We start from the raw sequence: 26,024 nt of genomic DNA, 5'->3' as shown, positions 1-26,024 counted from the left end.
TGAATTTCTCTTCTTCAAAGTATTAACTCCTTTGCTGGTAAAAATATTCTCATAGAAACCCTCTCAATCTTAAAACATTTGTTCAGTGTTCAGGTCTGTGATTACAGCCATGTATACATCTTTGTATTTGCTCTTGAATGCTATTTTTTTTAAAGATTTTATTTATTTGACAGAGAGAGAGACAGCGAGAGAGGGAACACAAGCTCTTGAATGCTATTTTTAAAAAATCTTCAATCTTCATTAACTGGCCAGCTGTTTAACAGCAATATTTAAGCATCGGGCATATGTATATGAAATAAATATATTGTTTCTATGATTTTTAGGAAATAACTTAGTTGTGTGGGCATTAAGATTTAACAGAGATAAGTTTTCATGCAACCCATGGTCCTTGGATTAAAGGTTTCAACACATTATGCATTTCATGTAAGGTCAATTATATCACTTATTGCAACCAAACAAGGCAAATACATAGACATCTCCTTGTAAGATACACAATCCACAAGAATTTGACTTGCAAGAATTTCCCAAATCCTTCCAGAAGGTAAAAGGGATAAAAATGTGTGAAAGGATTTTACATTATCACACAGAGAAAAAAAAAAGATTCTGTAAAACACTTGGGAGGAAACTCTCCTAGAATTCTCTGTCCCTTGGATATTCTTAGTTACAGATACCCTTCTTACTCATTAATGACACATTTCTGGCATTCATCACATTGCTAGAACTCTGTTCTCCCCACTTTCGTTAAGTGTGGGAAAAAGCAAACTTTGGCTTCCTTTTCAGGGTTCAAATATTATGTCACTGTTTATCAAATACCCAGATTTAGCGCATATTTTCCCCCAGGTATGTTTCAGTCAAACCTAATATATCTGCTTAGTATCATCCATCACAACAATAATATACTTGGGGTTTTTCCCATATATACATTTCAGAATCAAACAATTTGAATTTGGCAAATGGTGAGTGGTATACAGTCAGATTTTTTAGAGTACATTCTTCTTTCTGGTGGCAGAAAAACTAAGAAATTTTTCATATAGAGTATTTCCCAATAACAATATCTTTTTGGATGTGCCCATTTGGGGATATACTTTTCTGGAATCATTTCTTTGGCATGCTATGGATTCATGTATAATATATTGCAACAGTACACTGCAATATATTTTTCTGCCTTCCTGATCTTTGTCCTATTCTGGTCAACAATTTACTTCCACATATGTTATATATCCCACTATACATTGTTACTATTTTTGCTTTAATCAGTCAAATATATTATAATGAAGTTTTGAGAAAAGAAGTAATCTTTTATCTTTACCCACAATTTTACCATTTCAGGCTATTCCTTCCTTTGGACAGGTCTGAGTTTCTATCTGAAGTCTTTTTCCTTTAGTCTGAAGAAATTTTTTAGTTCTTTTAATGCAGGCCCCTTATGACAAATTCTCTCAGATTTTGTTATTCTGAAAAGGTCTTATTTTACTTTCATTTTTGAAGGTTATTTTTGCTGGATATAGAATTCTAAGTCAACTTTTTTTTCAATCTTTCAACTCATTAAAAATATCGTCCCATTTTTTTTTCTGACTTGCAGTATAAGTAATGAGAAGTCAATTCAATTTCTTTTCTTTGTTCCCTTAAATGTAATGTATCATTTTCCTCTGAAGACTTTCTCTTCATTACTAGTTCTTAGATGTGTCTATGCATGGTTTTATTCATATGTTGCCAGCTTTGGTTTCATTGAGCTTCTTGAATTTGTAAAGTTATGTATTTTACCAAATTTAGGAAATTTTCAACCTGATTCATTCAAATTGTTTTATGCCTTATCTTCTTCTCCATCAACAGCTTCAATTACAATGAATTCAGTTGCGCTAGAGAGTTTATTATTTTCCAACAGGCCATTGAGTCTCTGTTTACTTTTTCTGTTTATCATTTTTCTCTCTTCAGTTTTGAAAATTCTAGTGCCCTGATCATTGCACAAAACATTTTCTTCTGTGGTATCTAAAGTATAGTTAAACTCAGCCAATGACTTTTTTGCCCCAAATATTCTATTTTTTATCTCAAGAAGTTTTATGTTCTTATTTTGTAAAGAGACTTCATTTTGTCTCCTAACTATGTTTATATTTTCTTTTAAATTCCTGAAGATATTAAACCTATTTTATTTTTTTTTTCATTCCATCTCTCTGTATAAGTGCTCAGAAACTGTAGCCCATGGGATTGTTTTATAAGGTCCATGAGCTGAGAATGGTTTATATATTTATAAAGAATTGTAAAAACGCAAACACATAAATACACAATACAACATAACAAAGAAAAACGTATGACAGAAACTATATGAAGACTTCAAAGGCTAAAATGTTTATTTTCTGGCCCTTTACAGGAAAACATTGTTGACTCAATCTATATTGTTTCTGCTGATTGACTTACCTTCTGGCTATGGGCATCATTATTTCTTCACATGTATAGTAATCTGGTTGAATGCTGGATTTACTTGGTTGGTTGGTTGTCTGGATTTTGGGGGCTTTTTTAAAAGAATGTTGAGTTTTATTCTGAAAGGTAGAATTTTTATTTGCAAACCATTTGATCATTTCGAGAATTATTTTACAGTTTCTTAGGGCTGATTTAGAGTAACCTTTATTTTAGAAGTAGTTTAGCTCTACTCCTAAGGTGTGGCCTTCTGAAGTCTCTCCCGAATATCCCAATTACTCAATAAGTTCTCTCCACTCTGGAGAGTCAAATTTTGAATGTCTTCCAACTCATTGTGATCTCTGATATATATATATATATTCTGGTAATCTTATTCTCTATGTGGTTGTTCTTTGCTCAGTCTGATTATTACCACCATAGTATTTAGTCAAAGACTTTGCCCAATTTATGCACGCCAACTTAGTATTTAGCTAAAGTTAAGGGCCCTTATTGATTTCTACAGTTCTTTGTTGACATAGCTTTCTTTTGACTCATACAGTGCAATTATAAACCCATCTTATGTTAATATGAATAATGCATGTTCATGAAAATATCTGTATTGTTCAAAACAAATTTCTTAAAAAACACATATTTATACCCTTAAACTACTATCTTAGATAATTGGCAAGAAACACAAGAATATGCAAGTACATATTCCATTAACCATCATTACAAAGACGTAACTACATATACTATAGTTTCTACATTTTTGAGAGAATAAGGTCAAAGGTTACATAGAGTACTAATTTTTTTCTTTGCATTTTATTGAGCTTTAATTCACAAACCATACAGTTTATCCATTTACAGTGTACAATACAATGGCTTTTAGTATTTTCACAGAGTAGTATATCCATCAACACGATTAATCTTATATTATTTTTATTACCGTAGAAAGAAACTTTACACTCTTTAGCCACCAAACCCCAAGCTCCCATCCCCTACATCCCTAGACAGCCGCAAATCTACTTCCTGCCTCTGTAAATTTGCCTATTATGGACATTTCATCAAAAAGTAATGATATAATATATAGCCCTTTGTGACTGGCTCCTTTCACTTAGCATAATGTTTTTAAAGTTTATCCATGTTGTAGTGTGTATAAATATTTCATTCCTTTCTATGGCCAAACACCACATTTGTATGGCTAGACAACATTTCATTTTTTTTCATTCATCTGGACATTTGGGCTATTTTACTTGTTGTCAATTATGAATAATGTTGATATAAACATTTTTATATAAGGTTTGTGCATACATATGTTTTCATTTCTCTTGAGTGTATACCTAGGTGTAGAATTGCTGGGTTATATGGTTACTATATGTTTAACCATTTTCAAAACTACTGGACTGTTTTCCATAATGGTTACATAAATCTACATTTCTATTACCAGTGTATGAGCATTTTAATTTCTCTATAACCTTGACAACACTTGTTATTATCTTTCTTTTTTATTATGGCCATGCTATCAGGTGTGAAGTGGTATCACACTGCAGTTTTGATTAGAGTTTCCCTTATGGTTAATGATGTTGGGCATCTTTTCTTGTGCTTACTGGTCATTCGTGTATCTTTTTTGAATAACTATCCAGATCCTTAACTCATTTTTTAATTGGGTTGTCATTTTATTATTGAATTTTAATAGTTGTTTATATATTATAGGTACAACTCCCTTATCAGATATAAGATTTACAAAAGTTTTCTCCTGGGGTGCCTGGGTGGTTCAGTCCTTTAAGCATCTGCCTTCAGCTCAGGTCATGATCTCAGGTTCTTGGGATCAAGCCTTGCGTCAGGCTCTCTGCTCAGCGGGGAGTCTTCTTCTCCCCCTCCCTCTCTCTCTCTTGCTCTCTCTCAAATAAATAAATAAAATCTTTAAAAAAAAAAAGTTTTCTCCCATTCTGTGAGTTGTCTTTTCATTTTCTTCATGGAGTCCTCTGAGGCACAAAAATTTTTAATTTTGATGTCCAGTTTATTTTTCCTTTTTTGGTATGTGTGGTTTTAGTGTCATATTTAAGAAACCATTAGCTAATCACAGGTCACGAAGATTTACATCAGTATTTTTTTTTCTAAGAATGTAATAGTTCTACATTTAGGAATTTAATCCATTTTGAATTAATTTTGTATATGGCATAAGGTAGGGGTACAATGTCATTATTTTGCATGTGGATATCCAGTTACCCTATTACCATTTGTTGAGAAAACTATTCTTTCCTCCATTAATTGTCTTGATACCCTAAAATTGTTATTTTTTTTTTATTTTGGATCCCAAGAAATTATCTCAGTAATTCTATGACTCTCTAGAAAACACTGAGAACTGCTATAGAGAATAGACTTATATATTTGTATTTGATACAGAATTCTCCCAGAAGCCATTTTAAAAAGTAAGCTTTCAGTGTGTCCTAATTCCTCCTCCTGAGATAAAATGGTTACATAAAGTAGCATAGTTATAATATATAATTGAACAAAATGTGGTTTCTAGCCTAATGAATGGCCCCTGGTTTCTTTAAAATATTTAAATGTATCTTCATCACCCATTGCTTATCTCAGGTAGGATAAGACTGAATATGGCCTCAAAGGACCCAAACACCCTTCTATACAATTTGGATTTCACTCACCCAAAAAAGATAAATTTAAAGCTTTATAGTAGTCCCCCTTATCTGTGGTTCCAACTTTCCACAATTTCAGTTACCAGCAGTCAACAGTAGTTTGAAAGCAGATGATCCTCCTTATGAATTTCCAGAAAGTCAGTAGCAGCCTAATGCTGTCACTGTGCCTACATCATTCACCTCATCATGCAGGCATTTCATCATCTCACATCACAAGAAGAAGGGTGAGTTCAGTGCAGTAAGACATTTTGAAAGACTACGTTTGCTTAATTTTTAATACAGTATATTATGCTTTTTCTACTTTATTATTAGTTATTGTTAATATCTTACTGTGCCTAGTTTCTAAGTTAAACTTTATCATAGTCATGCATGTACAAGAAAGAAAACAAAGTATGTATAGAATTCAGTACTTTTTATGATTTCAGGAATCTATTGGGGGTCTTGGAATGTACTCCCTGTAGATAAGGGGGACTAACTATTTTATAAAATCCTGAAAAGTATGAGTTTAGGTTCTCAGGGTAGATAAACCTCTGCAGTTGAATTTTGTTCCACAACTTACTGTGTGTCCTCAGCATATTTCTAAAACTCTTTAAGCCTCAATATAAATGAAGACTATAATCTATAATCTATAAAGTGAAGAAAATAATAAAGCTTCATAGTACTGGTGTAAGTACTTGGTACAGATTTGGACTTATAGTAAGGACTCAATACATATTAGTTATAATTAATCCATAAGTATTCACTGATTATGGAAGGCATTATTAAGCACTGGAAATAATAAGATAAGTAAGAACCAGTCCTCAATTCCAAAGCAAGGACTGATATATGTTGTCTTTACCAACCTCTTATCTATTTGCTTAAAGATTCCCTTTCTGGGTATGTTTTTATGCTTAGAGTCATCCTCTTTGATCTTCAGATACTCAATGGCTTCTTTCTTTTAATCTACCCTCCCAAAATACAACCCCCAAAATAAAACACAAGGTAATCAAATATCATCATTTACATTTTGACTTAAACTCATTTACACCAAAGTGTGTGTTAAGGTTCATTCAGTCATTTATTTCCTCATTTATTCATCAATCAAATCATCAAAATATATTGAGCTCTTACTAATGCTAGGCACTGAGCAAGATACTGGGGAAATAAATAAGACATGATTCCTAAACCAAAAGAAAGAATATAGGTTATGAATATGAACAAGAATATAAGACAATATGATAATTACTTAACAATAATTATAATAAACACTATAAATGTTCAAAGAAAGATGAGGCAAATATGTTTGAAGGTACTATGTCAGCAATCTATGCGTATAGATATCGTGGTCTGTATCTCACTAAAGAGGTCATCTGCTTACAAGATTAAGAAAAAATAGAAGAAACTTGACCACTAATTCATAGTTGAGACTATATTCCAAACTTGTACCATTTCGCTTAATGGATAGGACAATTGTTTTTATTTTCAATTTCTTTCAGTTGAATAGACTGTGATTCTTGTTTAACATGTCATGTTTTTGAATCATTATAATCACTTGAAAACAATTAAATACTCGTGTCATACACACTAAGTCTGAATTAGTTTCTGTTGATTGCCAATAGATTAATGATCTCTCCAGCATATTGATTAGGTTCATAAAACTTAACTAGATAACCTGTAATTTTAGGCATTAACTTCTTCTGATAAGCACCTGTGTCTATTGTAATATCTTCTTCAGCACTGCTGTTCTCACAGTTATTCATTCTTTGAGTATGAGTAAGGCCAAGTTGCTTCCTGAGAGCAGAACTGATTCTACTTTGTCCAACAAGAATAAAAAAAAAAATCTCAGAATATAAATAGTTTAAAGATACTTTTTTTCTACTGTAAATGGCACACAGATGGTGCTTAACTGTTCTCTGAATCAATTCCAAAAATGTGCAACATCCTTAATAGAACTGAAGATGGTTGAGGTTCTATGAAAATCTTTAGAACTTGTAACGTTTTTCTAGATTTTAGATTGAAATTTTATTACTTGTAAAGTTGTTTGGAGGAAAAACCATTTTTATAGGAAATGACTTTGAATGATATTTAACAATGTCTGTTTAATAAAATATTTTAATTTGCCTTGTACATTATTGCATGGATAGTTAAGACTCTAAAGACCCAAATACTTCCGACTTCACCCCCACCCTCTGGCTAGCTTGTATGCTCACAGATGGAGCTTTTAACAATTTTATTTGGATTTCACTCTTCCTTGAACGATGTATCATTCTGTTTCCAGAATTCTATCTCTACATGTTTTATTTTCTTGCATTTAATTATTCTTTCTTCTCTTTCATATTCCTTCTTCTATTTCATGCCTCACCTTTCTTCTTATCCTTTAATAGGAAGTGATAAAAGCAAAGGAAAAGCAGGTAAATGAGAGAAAAAGAGAAAAAAGAATAAAAGGAGGAAGGACAAGACCTATAAATCACATGATTCCTACAGAAGGCCTGGCATACACCAATGACTCTCATACACAAGCACACATCCACATCTATGAAATGACCTATATGATATGCCATTTTCCCATCATGGAGTCAAGGAGGATTTGAAAACAGTCCTGGAAAGTCTTGGGCTCAAGGAAACATAGAAGTACATATCACTCAAGTAGAATAGTACATTGTTAGAGAGCATCCCCATTCTCAAATGAATGCCCAGAATCAAATAAGTGGCTCATGCTTCCAACATTAAAAAAATTCACAGACCAGCATAATTGAAAGTGGTGTTTCTATTTGAATCACCTCTCTAAGATCCCTGAAAGAATGTTTATCCACTGAGTATGTTTCTGTTCAATACTACTGTGTGCCAGTCATTTGACTTGGTCTTACCTTGCAGAGACAAATGACAAATGGTCCCTGATTACAAAAACATACAGCACAGAGGCAAGTGCATAGAAAGTAACAAGAATCTACAGGGTCCGATAAACAAAGAGTTATTTATTCTGCCTGGGGCCTGAGATGGAACCGGGCAAGAACAGATTGATAGACTCAGAATATCTGAAAAGGGCTTAAAGACTGAGGAATGCTGCACTACCAACAATTACTATGGATAATAATCACAATGAATTGGTTTGACTTAGGGATGGTGTCTTATGTACAGTAAGAGTCAACTCAAGCCTGAGTATTAACTTTTTCTTCTGGCAAGACAGAAGTGTACAACCTTAAGCTATGTCTGAAGATGCTCTGATGGAATATTTCAAAGAAAAAGAAAATATAATTAACAAGCTAGATGTTTTACTCCATAATTTTACTTGTGGCAGCGTTGGCACATTCAAATACCCATAAGGGCCAAACAGAAAGTGTAAATGAGTGAATGGAACAGGATAGAGATAAAACACATATGAATAGAGTTCATTTCCATAAAGAAAAACACAAAGTCATTTAGGCCTTTTATTTTTTCACTTTTGATAAATACACAGGTTCAGAGAAATAATTCTCTGACATCTGCTCTCAGTTTGCGGGAACAATAGGAATTGTTGGGAACTGGGGCAAACTGCAGAGCTCTTGAACTGCCCAAAAAGGGTAGTTGCTCCTTAGTTTCAGGCAATTTTTGCTATTCCAGAATATGGGGCAAATATTAACAGAAATTTGAGTTTTTGAGAATGGGAAATAATTTTTATGTGAATAATCTTAATTTTTATAAGGCATAATTTACATAAAATGTAATTCACTCTTTTCAACTGTGCAATTCACTGAGTGTTGGCTACTTTATGTGGGTGTGTTCCCAGCGCCACGGTCAATATATAGAGCATTTCCATCCTCTCCCACTATACTGGCTCTTGACAATCTCTCATGTTTCTTCTAGCCTTATAGATTTTCCCCTTAAAAATCTTTCATATAAAGGGAATCATACAGTATGAAGTTTTATGTGATTTGCTTCTTTCACTTAGCATCATGATTTCAATTCACCCGTTTTGTTTCATGTAGACGTACATACATTTATTTTTATTTCCGAGTGGTATTCCCCTGTAAGGTTCTTTTTTTTTTTTTTTAAAGATTTTATTTATTTATTCGTGAGAGATATATAGAAAGAGGCAGAGGGAGAAGCAGGCTCCCCACGGAGCGGGGAGCCCAGTTCAGGACTCGATCCCAGGACCCTGGGATCATGACCTGAGCTGAAGGCAGACGCTTAACCGACTGAGCCACCCAGGTGTCCCACCCCTGTAAGGTTCTACCACAACTTGTTTACCATTCATCAGTTGCTGGATATCTGAGTTGTTTCCAATATTTAGCTATTATGAATAAAGCTGCTAAGAACATTTTTCTACAGGTCTTTGTATACATTCATTTACATTTATATCTAGAAGTGGAATTGCTGAATTTTATGTATGTGCTTAATAGGAAACTAGCCAACTGTTTTCTAAAGTGGCTGTGATATTTTGCATTCTCACCAGCAATATTTAGGAGTTCCAATTGCCCCACAACCTGTCCAATCTTTGGTATATTTATTCTTTTTTGTTTTAAATTTTAATTATTCTAATGTATTTGTATTGGTATATGATTATGATTTTAAATTGTATTCTTTCTAATGACTAATGATGTTGAGCATCCTTTTATGTGCTTATACTACTCATGTATCTTCTTTGATGAAGTTTTGGTTCGGAGCTTATGCCCATATTTTGGGTTGATTGTTTCATTATTGAGTTGTAAAATTTTCTTATAAATTCTATATATAAATCTTTTATTAAAATGTGATTTGAAAATATTTTCCCCAGTTTATTGCTTTTTTTTGGAGTGTCTTTTGAAGAGCAGAATCTTTCAATTATTATGAAGTCATATTTGTCAACTTATTTCTTTCATGATTCATGCTTTTTATATCCTATCTAGGAAATCATTGGTTAACCCAAAGTCACAAAAATTTTCTCTTATGTTTTCTTCTTATAGTTTTGGTTCTTAAGTTCAGGTCCATGGTCATAATACATATATTTATATATTGTCAAAGTTCATTTTTTTCCATATAGATACGAAATTTACCAACACTTACTGTTCAATAGATTATCCTCTTCCTATTGGATTATCTTGTCAAGTTAGTGTAAAGATAATTAACAACATACATGTAAATCTATTTCTGGACTTTTATCTGTTCTATTGATCTTATGCCAGTTGACTGTTCTTATGCCAACACCACATTGAGTAATGTAGCTTTATAAGTATTTAAATGAGGCAGTAGAAGTGTTCAGACTTTTTCTTCTTTCTCTACATTGTATTGGCCATTCTAAATCCTTGGTGTTTCCATATAAATTTTAAAATAAAGTTCTTAGTTTCTACAAAATAGTCCTGATTTGAATTTGAGGGAGATTGCACTGGATCTACAGATGGATTTGGGAAAAAGTAACATTTTTAACATTTTAACATTTTCATTCTGTGTCTTTCAAACACATAAGCACATGATATATTTCCACTATTCAGAAATGTTTTGTAATGTTCAATATATGCATCTTACATATATTTTATTAAATTAATAAGAAGAATGTCATTGTTTTGATATGGTCCTATATGGTACAGATTTTTTTAATTACCATTTCTAATTATTAATTTCTAGTACAGAAATTCAATTTTTTTATATTGACTTTATATCTTGTGTCTTTGCTAACTTATCACTTCTTGGTTTTAGCAGCTTTTTTGTAAATTTATGTATAGGACTTTCTATATTGACAACCATGTCAGTTATGAATAAAAAAAGTTTTTTATATTTCTTTACAGTGAGTATGCTTTTCTTCTTTCTTACATCTTTGTCTCATTTCTTAATTATTCATCTGTATTTAATAATATGCATCTTTAACTTATCATAGTTTTCCTTCAAATTATAGTATACTTTTTGCAGACCGTAAGAACCTTATAGCAGCATGCTTCTATTTCCTCCCTCCTACCATTTGTACTATTATTGTCATATATTTTACTTTTACATGTGTCATAAAAACCATAATATTTTGCTCTCCCTTTTGTTACAGAATGTCAATGATCTTTGAAAAAGATCAAAAATAAGAGAAAAAGTCTTTTATGTTTGCTCACATTTTTTTACCATTTCTGGTGCTAATTCATTCCTTTGTATAGAAATAGATTTCCAACTGGCTCATATTCTTTATGCCTATAAAACTTATTTTTACATTTCTTGTGGTAGAGGTGTGCTGGTGATAAACTTTTTCTGTTTTTTGTTTTTAATCTGAAAAATTACCTTACCTTTATTTTTTAAAGTGATTTTTGTTGGGTATAGCATTCTCAGTTGACAGTTTGTTTTCTTTATCGAGCCAAGTGTCACTTCAATGCTTTTTGGCTTACTTACTTTCTAATAAGCAGTCTACTATCATTATTAGCTGTGCTCTTCTCTATATGTTTCTTTTTTCTTTTTTTTTAAACACCGTTATTGAGAAATCATATATTCATACAGCTCATCCATTTAAAGTATACAATTCAGTGGTTTATGGTACAATCACAGTGTTGGGCAATCATGCTTATGATCTAATTTTAGAATATTTTTATCACCCCCCAAAAAAACCCCATGCCCATTAGCAACCACTGCTCATTCTCCCCAGCTCTTAAGCCCTTGGAAATCATTAATCTGCTTTCTGTCTTTATAGATTTGCCTATTCTAGACATCACATATCAGTGGAATCATACAATATGTGGTCTTATGTTTCTTTTTTTTCCTGAGTGCTTTGCAATTTTTTTTCTTTACTTTTGGTTTTCAGCAATTTGACTATGATGTGCCCAGGTGTACTGAGCATGCTTAGGGTTCTTTGAGACTTTTGGAAATATTGCTTATTGGTGAAGGGTAGCATAATATATCACTCTAAAATATAGTACTTGATATATTAATTATTTTAAGCTGTAGACACTTGAAAAACAGCAAATCCAGGGATATGCTTTCTCTCAGATCCTCCAAAGGAACTCAATTGTCATAGATTCCTTCCCTGAAAGTTTCATCAACCAGGGAAGACTGACTCATCACAGGAGAGGAGACTAGAAGTCCACACCACACTCAAACTTCATCACAAAGGATCATACCTACCATCTATTCTTCTAAGGGCCCACTCATCTTTCCTAAAAATCATTTACTCTCCCCTAAGAGCCCTATGACCCCTTCTCTATTAAGATGGTATTTAATTTAATTCTAAAGCCACCTCTTTGAGTTACTCATTTTTCCTGGGTATTTCCCTTATATACATGAAGTATACATGTTAATAAACTTCTGCATGTTTTTCTCTTTTCTTTTATTACAGGAGTCTCAGCTACAAACCTAGAAGGGTAAAGGGAAAATTATTTTTCTTCTCCTACACTGGCTTCAGTTGGTTTTGGAGAATTCTTGGCCAGTATCTTTACATATTTTATTGTACCCCCACTCCTCCCTCTTTTCATTCTGGAATACCATCCAAGTATTTTAAAGAGTTTGGTAATGTCCCACATATGCCATAAATGACCTCATAGGTATTTTATAGAAATAAAATAATTTTATTTCTTTAATGTAAATAGGCTCTATGTCCAGAAATTACTCCACTAAATATTTTAATAAATTTTAATAAATTAAATGCATAATAAAATAAATTAAGTGCACTCTAAGTCTAGGGGGAAAAACAGAATTTCACCTTCACTTTATGTAGGGGGATGAAATAATTATCTTTCATATATTCTATGAAGGGGAATATGATCTTTTGAGATTTGCACAAATTTCCTGATTATAGACAGTGTCACAAGAAATATCCAGACTGGATTGCAGCCAAATACATGAAAATATATTTTTCCATGCAGGGTTTTCTGACCCAAATGACTCTAATTTGCTTTTAGACATTTGGTGTTTTAACAAACAAAATGTCCATTAATTTAGGCCATCTGGGAAGTACTTCTGTGCTTGGGCCATAAAGTCAGGGATCCCTCTGCCCTGCTGTCTTTAACCAGATTATTTGTGACAATGAGGTTCACACACTCAGCATTAGGCAAGATAGTTCCAATATGTAACTGGCCAATCTTTTTTTTTAAATTTTATTATGTTATGTTCATCACCATACATTACATCATTTGTTTTTGATGTAGTGTTCCATGATTCACTGTTTGCATACAACACCCAGTGCTCCATGCAGAACGTACCCTCTTTAATACCCATCACCAGGCTAACCCATCCCCCCACCCCTCTCCCCTCTAGAACCCTCAGTTTGTTTCTCAGAGTCCATAGTCTCTCATGGTTCATCTCTCCCTCCAATTTCCCCCCTTCATTTTACCCTTCCTACTATCTTCTTTTTTTTAACATATAATGTATTATTTGTTTCAGAGGTACAGGTCTGTGATTCAACAGTCTTACACAATTCACAGTGCTCACCATAGCACATACCCCCATAATGTCTATCACCCAGCCACCCCATCCCTCCCACCCCTACCACTCCAGCAACCCTCAGTTTGTTTCCTGAGATTAAGAATTCCTCATATCAGTGAGATCATATGATATATGTCTTTCTCTGATTGACTTACTTCGCTCAGCATAATACCTTCCAGTTCCATCCATGTTGTTGCAAATGGCAAGATTTCATTCCTTTTGATGGCTGCATAATATCCCATTGTGTATGTATATATATATATATATGTATGTATATATATATACATACATATATATATATACATATATATATACATATATACATACATATATATATACATATATATATGTATGTACATATATATACATACATATATATACAGTATATATATCACATCTTCTTTATCCATTCATCTGTCGATGGACATATTGGCTCTTTCCATAGTTTGGCTATTGTGGACATTGCTGCTATAAACATCAGGGTGCACGATGAAAGAAATTGAGGAAGACACAAAGAAATGGAAAAACGTTCCATGCTCATGGATTGAAAGAACAAATATTGTGAAGATGTCAATGCTACCTAGAGCAATCTACACATTTAATGCAATCCCTATCAAAATACCATCAACTTTTTTCAAAGAAATGGAACAAATAATCCTAAAATCTGTATGGAACCTGACCAATCTTTTTGATAGCAGATCTTCCAGATGGTCTTTTAGATACACACAAGTTTGCATTAACCCCATTTTTCTCCTTTCTTCTTTCTTTCCTCTTCATTTTTTCACTTGTTGTCCACTGTAAATTCTTGTCAAACAACTATTCTTACTTTCCTACACAGGAGAGCACTATTTTTACACTTCAGTAATTCAAATACTGTCTTCATGATATTTGTCACATACAACTTATAGCAGAATTTATTTTAAAATTAAATTTAAATAGATTTTTTACTTAGCCTTGTCCTAATTAGAATAATAGAATCAGTGGTTCTCAAACTTTAGTACACATTGGAATCACCTGAAGAGCTTGTTGAAACAGATCGCTGGGCTTTACCCTGAAATCTCTGATTCAGTAGGTCTAGGGGTGGGGCTTGATAATTTGCATTTCTTACAAGTTCCCAGGTGATGCTGATGCTGTTTGTTTGGGAACCACACATTAAATTGTGGTTTTGTTGGGCTAATTATGCACAAACATAAACACATATGTTTTCTAATAATAATGATTTTGAACAGCTCCAGACCCTCCATTCTCCCAAACTTTGCCCCTAAATCCGATGGAATTACATCATTATTCTGAGTCCCAGAAGGCTATGTTCTCTTTATCATGTTACATGTAAACTACTAAAGTAATGGATTGGAGAACAGCATTTAAGCATGGTTGTTTATTGACATACATTGACACTGATGAATATAACTGCAGATTAGACAAATAATATGACAAGCAGATTACTGAGATATCATCATTATTATTTTTGTTATTGTCTAATGAACATTACTGCCACTAACGCTCTTAACAAGTCAACAATGGCAAGGTCAGCAAAATCAGAAAAGAGATGGAAATTCAAGACATTTTCTAAAGCCATCTCTCAGCCATTGAGGTTAAGGCACTCACATTATATTTTCACAAACAAAATGAAAATGCACACCTTGCTTCCTTTTACCCTTAGGATTTCCCTTACAATGCTGTTCTCATCTGGAATGTCTTCCTTTCTCACCTCTATCAATTCAAACTTGACCTTTGCTTTAAGGCTCAGCTGGAACACCGCCCCTCTAACAGAGCCTTCATCAATCTTTTATTCTTGGGAACACCTAAAGCAATTATGTGATGTACAGTTTAGCATTTGTATTCTGTTATATATTTTTCAACATTGTTTAATCAATATTATTTTTCCCTCAACCGAAGAGCAAAGGGTGTCCTTCCCAGTCCCTATAACTGTACTAAGTATTTTCCCATTGATTCCTCTTTGACTGTGTTTATATATTCTAGTGACTCCTTAAAAAATGTCTAGTTATCCTGCTTTTCTTGTTACTTAAATCCATTTCTTATTTTACTCATAGCTGAAAACAGTCCGAGCCAAAATTCTGCTATTAATTTCTTGTACAATCATAAAGCTTATATATGTGTGTATTTTACCTATTGTCTTCTTAATAATTTTCATTTAATTTACTAGGGCCAACACAACGTAGTTTTATAGAGAATTGGTATTTTAACTCAAAGCATTTAAATGGAATATTATTTTTAAATTAGTTGCCTAAATGAATAAATAGGCTCTTAATAATACCGACTACTTCAAAAGTGAAGAAAGACACCACCAATTTTATATCCATAAGAAAGAAATTATAAAGCATGATATAATTTTCCTGCTTCAGGAAAAAAAAACCATAATAGCTAGCATCAGGAAAATTAAAGTTATGGCTATACAACATCATATAACTAGTTTATTTGCATTTTTCTTTTGTCAACAGCCATTTGGCATCATGTAGACAATGCTAATGTCTATATGATGCCAAAATATTTACCATAATAGTCATGACATGTGCGGGGAAAGCATGATTTCTTTCATATACTTGATGCTAAACCACTGGCTCAACTTATTTTTTTAAATGGAAACAGCTATATTAACTGGAAGTTTATATCCTAGTCTCTCCAATTTTGGCTGAGTGGGGAAAACATGGGTATTTCTTTTGTCTTTGCCAGGAGGCCCCTTGCCGCTCTATAAAACCTACAGAGGAATCCTGACTTAAGGGAGACAGGTCAGGCCTAGTGCAGCCTGCTGAGGAGGAGGGGGAAATGCTTTATCGATCACACACAGAAATTGTCTCAAGAAGCTTCTACCCTCACAAATAAAAGCTCAGCTGAAAACTGTTGTGATACTGAAAGCATGGTAAATTGATTCAGAGGAGGGAACAAACCACTTTTTGATCAGAAAAGGCCACCATTCAGCATTTTCCCTTTACTTAAAGGTAAAGAAAAGAGTATTAAACTAAGCAACTCTAAGTTAGGTCCTGCCATATTCTAATTACACCATAGTTTGTTTTTTGGTTTGGTTTTTTTATTTTGTCCTTTTATTTGGCAATAATTCAGATTCTGATGGTTTCCACTGAGGTATAAGAACATTAAATTGTGAACTGTAAAACTTATTTTCCAAAAAAGTTCTGAAGTAAAACCAGTACCTAATACAAAAGGGAAATAAATCTTGGAGCCAGAAGACTTGGATTCTAGTCTCCTTCCTTATAAACTAGTTCTGCTGTGCCCTTAACTAGTTATGTCAGCTTGGTCCAGCTGCCTTAACTGTCTGAACCTAATTCTCTCATCCTTAAGATGAAATTACTAATACCTGCTTTACCATTCTGTGGTGAGATTAAATGAAATAAGACATATAAATACTCTTTGTAAACCATAAAAAGCCAAAATAAAATAAAATAAAATACACAAAAGTCCAAATCACTGACTTCTTTGTTGTTATTCATATCATCAGAGAACAAATGGGCTGTAGGGCTGTCACACTCTGTCATATACTCGTGATAGCTGCATCAATTCTATCAGTGTCCCTTAAAAATATGGATGCTTAGACGATGGACTCTGAGAAACAAACTGAGGGTTCTAGAGGGAAGAGGGGTGGGAGGATGGGTTAGCCTGGTGGTGGGTATTGAGGAGGGCACATTCTGCATGGAGCACTGGGTGTTATGCACAAACAATGAATCATGGAACACTACATCTAAAACTAATGATGTAATGTATGGGGATTAACATAAGAATTAAAAAAATGCAAAAAAAAAAAGAAAGAAAGAAAAGCTACACCTGTTCCCTAGAAAATCAGGGCTTCTTGGAGGCACAACCCCAGCCATTGCTGAACCTTTTCTTCATGTCCACATTTCTGTGTGTCCTTTGTGGGGATCATCGCATCCACACCACAACCTGATGGGGGTTGAGGGACACTCCATTTGGGATGAGGACGTCAAGGTTCAGAGATTAAGTAGTCTGCCCCATGGCAGGGCAGGAATTTGAATTTATATTTGTTTAAATTTTAAAGCTCTGATTTTGTAAACGAAGGCTGGAAAGAAAGGAAAATGCTTCACCACCAATAAAGCAAAAACACAAGAATTATAAGCAAAAAAAAAAAAATATGGATGCTTCAAGTCCCACCCTCTTGTGAATATTTAGTGTCAATTTGAATAAAGCATCTGCATGATCAATTTAATTTTTATTTTCTTTTGAAAGTTAGTGATGTGTGAGCCCCCAAAGAAAAGTTTTTTTAAAAAATGCACTAGAAGGGGCGCCTGGGTGGCTCAGACGGTTTAGCTTAGGATTCTCTCTCTCCCTCTCGCTCTGACCTTCCCCCACTCTCTCTCTCTCTAAAATAAAATCTTTAAGAAAAATGCACAAGAAATAAAGGATGCTAAGCAAAGGTGGCAATCGCATTAAGAACTAAACAAACAAAAAAACCTACCCCAGTGTAATTCAACCTACAGTGGTGGATGAGATTGTGAAATCCATAGAATCTGGGCATTTACCCCAAAGATACAGATGTAGTGAAAAGAAGGGGCACATGCACCCCAATGTTGATAGCAGCAATGTCCACAATAGCCAAACTGTGGAAAGAGCCAAGATGCCCTTCAACAGATAAATGGATAAAGAAGATGTGGTCCATATATAAGAAGATGTGGTCCTTCTCTCTTAGGAGAAGGAAGGGAAAAATAAAGGGGAGGAAATCAGAGGGGGAGATGAACCATGAGAGACTATGGACTCTGAGAAAAAACTGAGGGTCTTAGAGGGGAGGGGGTGGGGGATGGGTGAGCCCGGTGATGGGTATTAAGGAGGGCACATATTGCATGGAGCACTGGGTGTTATATGCAAACAATGAATCATGGAACACTACATCAAAAACTAATGATGTACTGTATGGTGACTAATATAACATAATAAAAAATAAGAAGAAGAAAAGAAAAAAGAAATCCATAGAATCTTAAGAGTTGGAAGAAAGTTTAGAAATCAAATCCTCCCCCTCCTCCCTCATGAGAGAATTCCCTCTATGGTTTTAGGACCAGCCAGATCCTCTTCATTCCATCACTCATCAGGAATTTTCTTCTCTCCCCTACAGCTAATGTGTCAGCTGATCTCACAGTCATCCCTTAAAGGACATGACAATTTCTCTAGATCCCTTCTGAATTTTTTCTGGAAAGTGTCACAGATGATGATGTCTGCTCCTGACAGGCGATATCAGAGAATCTTTTAGGGATAGAAGGAGTGGGTGGCATGAAAGCAACCTCCTTTGCCTGCTATCTAGATGACTTTTAAAGTGCTAAATATTTTCAAAAGTTATTTCAATCTAATGGAGATTTACACAGTTCTGTTTGTGAATATTTCCATGTCTCCATACAAATTTTTTTAACTAAATGGGATTTTTTAGTAGATATTCTGATGGCTTCCCTATACTAGGTGTTTTTAAACTGTATCTGTTTAGTAAGGTTGTGATACTGAAAATATAGTTTGGCTTGTTTACACATAAAATTAATGCATATGTAACACATTAACTTAGATTCAGAAATTAATTTATAAAAATAATGTATTTTTAATTTTAAGTTATTACCATTCTTTAAGTATTCTAACATCATTGTTCTTCTTGTCCCATAGCCTTTTTCTCAAATGTAATCAAGAACTTTACCAGAAATATAAAACTGTAAGTGTTTCCACCTATAGGTGGAAAATTTAAGACATTTGTTTTATCAGGAACTGAATTAAGAACAAGAAGAATTGAAAGGAGAAAAAGAGAAAAATTGAAAATATGTTTTAACTCATAGTCTCCAGGCCTCAGAAGACTGTGACTTCAAAATAAAATACTTCCTTTTTTACTGATTTATTTTGGTGCAGGCACTCATTCTGTTTGACTCAGGGATGCTAGTCTTTTATTAGGTTTCTTTCTCCCAGGGACCTCCAGGAATCCTGAGAATATCAAAATCTTTTCTGGAACTCACCAGTCACTTGGAAAAACCAACGTCTTACTCTGGACCCTGTTCCCTAGTGCTTAGTTGAGTTTCATTTCATGTGTTTTAGGGCGAGGGGTGGTTCTCCCTCTTCTTAGCTTCACCCCAAGCACAGTAATAAACTCATCCCTCAGTTCTCTGAAGTACAACAGGACTATATAATGTTTAACAAGACTACTCCTAAAAGCAACCAGAGAAGGGAACTATAATACAGAAGACTTAGAATTGGTTGTAGTTGTTTTCAGAACCTACCAAGCCGTAGTCAAGGGTCTCCTTCTTTTCCCTTAGATATTAGCCTGCCTCACTGTAGTAAAAAAATCAACCTCCCTGCCACCTCTCTTCTATTTTATAGAGTCCTGCTTAACTCCAGGTGGATAGACAAGGTGAATTTCCTGAATGCACCTCTTCTCCTGTAATCTTCATGCCAACTCTCTGAAGCCAAAGAGAATAGAAATGACCTTTCCTTCCCCTTGACTCCCCCAGGCATCCTCAATTTCTGCCCTTGACAGAGCTCTCCTCAGCCTGACTCATGGGGAACACAGATTCTCTTCAGGGCGAATGCTATCCCCTACCCACACATGTTGGTGTCCCCAGCCTTCCTTCAAGATAATTCCACAATACAGAATTCTCTGTGTATTTCCCAAAGTGTCAAATATTAAGCATTGAAAAATGTCAGTGGAGTCAAGGAAGTTGGGATTAAGTAGCAAAACTTTAGTTTCCATTACTAGCATTTTGTGAGCAAATGCTTGCATAGGAAAACTCACAAATGCATACATCCTCTAAGAACAAATGAAGAGACAATAAAGCTAACAAAAGCCAATCTAAATTAGAATCATATTGCCAAAGAGAACATTTGCTATCTTAGTCTTAATTGTCTGCATGTGGATTATTTTTCTGATTTCAAGATTTTCTCAAGAAGAAAATGTGGGTATCTTTCTGTGTGTCTGAATAACTTTAAAAATCCCACAACGGTAAACCTGCCAGAGTAGAGAGAAGGATCGTCACAAGACAATAAGAAAAAAAAAAAAAAAAAAACTCCACCCTAGAAAGTAGAAATTAGGTTCTAGTAACTTTTTTAAGACAATTTTTTTAGAGCAGTTTTAGGGTCACAGCAAAATTGAGAGTAAGGCACATAAATTTCTCCCATACCTTCCGCTTCCATAAATGCATAACTTCCCCCATTATCAACATCCCCCACCAGAGTGAGTATATTTGTTATAACTGATGACACTACAGAGACACTATAATCACCCCAAATCCACGATTTACCTCAAGGTTTATGCTTGATGTTGCCTATTCTATGGGTTTGGACAAATGTATAATGACATATATCCATCATAATAGTATATCATACAGTTTTCCCATTGCCCTAAAAATTCTCTGCCTATTTATCCCTCTCCCCACAATCCCTGGCAAGAACTGATCTGTTTACTGTCTCCATCATTTTTTCCAGAATGTCATATAGTTGGAATCATACAGTATATAGCCTTTTCATATTGACTTCTTTCACTTAGTATATGCATTTAAGGTTCTTCCATGGATTGTTAATTACAACTTAGTAAAAATTTTATCTTATAATTTTCCTAAAGTGGTGTGAATAGGTTTCTATATAAATATGTGTATATGTTGTGTTATACTTACTCCAGATCCATAAAAAAAGTAGGGCAGTTTAATATTTATTTTACCACTTGTTTAAAGTTTTACTAATTCCTTTGTTGTTGTTGTTGTTGTTGTTGTTGTTGTTGTTGTTGGTTAGAGAGGGAAGGCAGGAGGGGCAGAGGAAGAGGAAGAATCTTAAGCAGGCTCCTTGCCCAGCAAGGAGCCCTACGTGGGGCTCAATCTCACAACCCTGAGATAATGACCTGCACCAAAATCAAGTCAGAGGCTTATCTGACTGAACCACCCAGGTGCCCCCGTTTTACTAATTTCTTAATATCACTTTCTAAATCTAAACCTTCAAAATCACTAAGGATATATCATACTAAACTTCTAGGCAGTCACCAACTCCATTTTCTTTTTTTTTTTTAATTTTATTATGTTATGTTAGTCACCATACATCATTAGTTTTTGATGTAATGATCCATGATTCATTGTTTTCGTATAACACCCAGTGCTCCATGCAGTATGTGCCCTCCTTAATACCCATCACCAGGCTAACCCATCCCCCCTCCCCCCTCCCCCTCTAAAACCCTCAGTTTGTTTCTCAGAGTCCATAGTCTCTCATGATTCATCTCTCCCTCTGATTCACCCCCCCTTCATTTTTCCCTTCCTTCTCCTAATGTCCTCCATGCTATTCCTTATGTTCCACAAATAAGTGAAACCATATGATAATTGACTTTCTCTGCTTGACTTATTTTACTTAGCATAATCTCCTCCAGTCCCATCCATGTTGATGTAAAAGTTGGGTATTCATCCTTTCTGATGGCTGAATAATATTCCATTGTATATATGGACCACACCTTCCATTTTCAAATAATGTTGTGTAGCAGTCTTTTAAAGTATAAGCATATTTTCCATTTTTGTCTTTTGTGATAGATAGAATTCTAAGTAACATCCAATGAGTAACACTCTTGTATAGTTACCTCCCCTAGAGTGTGGGCAGGACCTATAACTGGCTTTTAACTAATGGCATACGGAAAAAGTGATGGGATAGTCATGGCCTTGGTTAGGTTACATTTTATAACAAGATTGGATGGACATTTTGGATGTAGTTAAGGTCTATAATTACTTGACAGTAAATTAATAAAAAGAAAGTTTGTGTTGGGTGGGTCTGACCTAATCAGCTGAGGGTTCTGAAAGAGGGTCTAGAAGTCAAAAACTCTCTTTCCTTCTAACCTTGAATAAGCCAGCTTCCATGCATTTTTACTGTTGCAAGAAAATGAATTGTGGCAAGGGCCACATAAGTTTGGAAGAGGACACTGAGCCTCAGATGAAACTCCAGCCACAGGTAACACTTCAATTGCAAAGCTTCGTGAGATCTAGAGCAGAAGGCATAGCTGTAGCAGTCATTCCCAGATTCCTGATCCATGGAAACTGTGAGATAATAAGTATGTGTTACTTAAGCTACCAAGTTCGTAGTAATTTGTTATGCAGCAATAGAAAACCAATACATCTTTAAAGAGCAAATATTTATTGAGAACCTAATGTGCCAGAAACTCTTCTAGCGTTGGGGATACAACACTGAAAAAAGACAGGAAAAGTCCTTTCCCTCAAGAAAATTCTATTATTCACTGAAGGAGTGGATCAATGCTATAGTCCATTTAATATAGCCAGCCTTTTCTATTTTTCTCTGAGTCATGTCAGTTATTTGGGTGTTTTCTGTTTTGTTAAGGTAATGCTAGCTGCCACAACAGATAAATCTCCATATTTCAGTGTTTTAATATAATACAAGTGTATTTTTTTTCTTGCACAACAATTCAGTAAGAATGTCTGGCACATAGCCTTCCACATGATGATTCAGGACAAGGAATCTTTCCATGTTGTGGCACCACCATCCCCTAAGGGTCTCACGGTGTTTTGCTTACAGCTTAAGCAACACACACTTTTCTTTCCCATGGAGAAAGGGAAAGTGAAAGTGGAGAGGGCACATCTGCTTCTTTATCAACTTGGCTTGGAAGTGGTATACCTCCACTCATATTCCACTTACAAGAGTTAATTTCATGAAAGTCAGCTACACAACAGCTTCTTAGCAAATATTCTCCTTTATGAAGGGGAACATGGGTATTTACTAGACAGCTGGATGTGTCTGCCACAATTCTTAATAGCTTGACATTTCGCTTCAGGTAGACAAAACCATATTATGGTCAGTGAGTGGATAAATGAATGTGCTTATGTATACACGTGGGGATATATTATGTTAATTAAGCCTATAGTGAACATCAGTTGTTCTGGTTTGTGCAATATTCCTTCCCACTTCTGGTATCACATCCTTTATGCTTTGGCTAAAGCCACAAAACCCACTGCCAACCACCAACTGGGGAACACATTGACCAGGCCTCGTCACTCAGAGTGGCCTGGACCACTCCTCCAGCAGCAGTAATTGGCTCACGAACCAATCTGGGCCAGTCAGTGTTCTCCATGGGGTTTAACAGCTTGAAGGATGCAGATACAGGATGAGTAGTAGCTGTCATGCCCTGCATAAGAAAAGTGTCCATAAGAAAGAAAGCCTCAGAGATCACTAGAGAAGACCCAGCCCAGTGTTATTTTTATTTTCTCCTTTTCATTTATCATACATCATTCTTACTCATACTTTCCCTGATCAGGTTCTGAAAGAATGGGCAGCAAGAAGAGAAAGGAACCAATTAATAATGAGGACAAGTGTGTGAATAAAAATGTGAAGGGGAGCATGTGTGGAAGACGCTGGCCTGGCTGGATGACAGGGAGGACAGAGGCTTAAAGGAAAATGCAGTTGCTCAGTAAGATGGGGCCATACCAGAAAATGTCTTTAAAGCTAGAAAACTTAGTGTAAGGTTTCTTCTGTGGGCAGTAGGTGAACATTAAAATTTTGGGGAAAAAAACAGTTATACGGGGTCATAAACCTAAATTAAGAATCTATAAAACTTCAGATTTGGAAAGACAGAGATCATTGTGTCAAACACTTTTATTCTCTCTATAATTAAGTTCAGGTTCAAAGTTGACAGTTGGATAATTGGAAATTTACCTTGTGGGAAAATGAAAAATGGAATGGTGTGGGGTGAATTGACAGTAGGCTTAGGCTGGAAAAGTGGTCCTGAAAGAGAGGGGATGATTATTAAAAGCATTCCATAGAGAGTACCAGAGTAAGGAAAGTGACATGCATGGAGATTATAAGTGAGGAAGTGGAGAGACTTGATACCACCAACTGAAACAAGGAGGTTGAGTGAGAATGCCAGTTCTAGGGAAATACCAGCAATTCTATTTTAGATGTACACATTGGGAGTATGTTGAGTTTCTGAATATGGCATATCACCCAGGAAAACTTTTCAGTAGAACAAGTTATAGAGCATATATTATGGGCTAAGCACTATGATAAGTGATTTACAGACATTATCAAATTTGATCCTCACAATACTTCTTGGGGTGTTTGACAAGATGGTTTAGCAGCTTCGCCTAAACTCCCCCAACCACTGAGGGCTAGGGCTGGCAGTAAAGCCAACACTCAGCTGTCTTCCAGGCTCATATTCTCAATAATGATGTCTCCCATATTCCATCCTCTTAAAGTTAACCAACATGACTCAGTGGCCACCTACATACAGGCATACAGGATCTGAAGAAGGTGAAAGGGTCTAATACTTCCAAAGTAGAGGTGGACATATAGGTGTTTAAATTATTCATGCAGAAGTGATGTGATTGCTTTGAAAAGGACATGAGTCAGTTCTCAAGTTGTGATAATGTAATGAGAAAAAGAGTATGGAGCAAAGACAAGGTCTTAAACATGCATACCCACAATAAAATCCTTAACAGAAAAAAGACCTAATAACAGGGCAGAAAAAGGAAACTCAGAAAAATAGAAGATTTAGAAATGCCAGGTTTTAAAGTATGTAATAGCTTAGAAACCAAGGAAGAAGAGGTTTAAAGAAGATGGATCTGATTACTTAGGTCAAACAAAAAGAAAATAAATCAAGCTAAAATTGTGAAAAATAGATTTGGCCATTACCATACCACAGTGATCTTAGAGGGTGTAGTTCCCTAGTAATAGGGAACTAGTTTGTGGTGGTTAAATAGAGAGTTAGAGATACAGAAATAAGAATAGTAGGTCTAATCCTGCTTTCACATGGATTTTTTCTTCGTCTGTCTCTGTATCATATAACCATAACTGCATATGATCTATATTTCTACATTTGACACTCTATCAAAATATCTATTTCACTTAGACTTTGATCCTTTGCTGCTTGGTTCCCTCAACAATTCTCAGGTCAGCCATTAGTTCACAAGCATCTGCATACTCTAAAAAAAACAGATATTGCTGTCTGTGTTCTAAATAACAATGACTTAGAACAGGCAGAAATCCATTACAGGGGAAACCAGTGGGAAAGAGCTGTGTAGTGATAAAGGAAAGAGGACAGACTTGATAAAGCTTTTTAAAGGAATTTCTTCCTTTCCCTATTGTTACCTGTCTGGCTGCAAATCACTCCCAGCCAGATGGAGTGAGGCCTGCAAGAGCTGTCTTCCTGGCAGAGACCACAATTGTGTTACTTCTCAAAGTGGAGGTAGCCAGTCCTCCTGCAGAAGCAGTCCTCCTAGATTTCAACATGGAATTTTTATGCAGTTGTGTTTGCTCCTCTTTGGTGTTATAAAACAGTCAAGCAAGATGAATATGGCTGGTAATTTATACTAGAAACTTGCATTGAATTATACTTGGATGACTTATTAAATGAAGGATATTATCAATATTACATCTGTCATAAATGAAAAACTCCACGTTTGAATAGATCTAATCCATTCATTGTTTTATGAGTACACTGGCCTCCAGAGAGAGTCACAAATCCAAATGATGTTCCTGAATGATAGTTTTTATGTTCTCTTCTCAGGCATGGCTGAAAAATGTGTGAAATCCTTATGCAGAATGAGGGTTCCCCTCTGTCCAAGCATCGAAAGTGTCTTTGATAGAAAAATTTCATGGGACTTTCAGGAAATGTTTCTGTCCAGCTGCAGCGATTATGAAAGGCAAGGAGGTGAATGGCAGATGGGTAGA

This window comes from Neomonachus schauinslandi, chromosome 4, assembly GCF_002201575.2.
Source record: "Neomonachus schauinslandi chromosome 4, ASM220157v2, whole genome shotgun sequence".
Classification (NCBI taxonomy): domain Eukaryota; kingdom Metazoa; phylum Chordata; class Mammalia; order Carnivora; family Phocidae; genus Neomonachus; species Neomonachus schauinslandi.
This window is presented reverse-complemented; position numbering follows the sequence as displayed.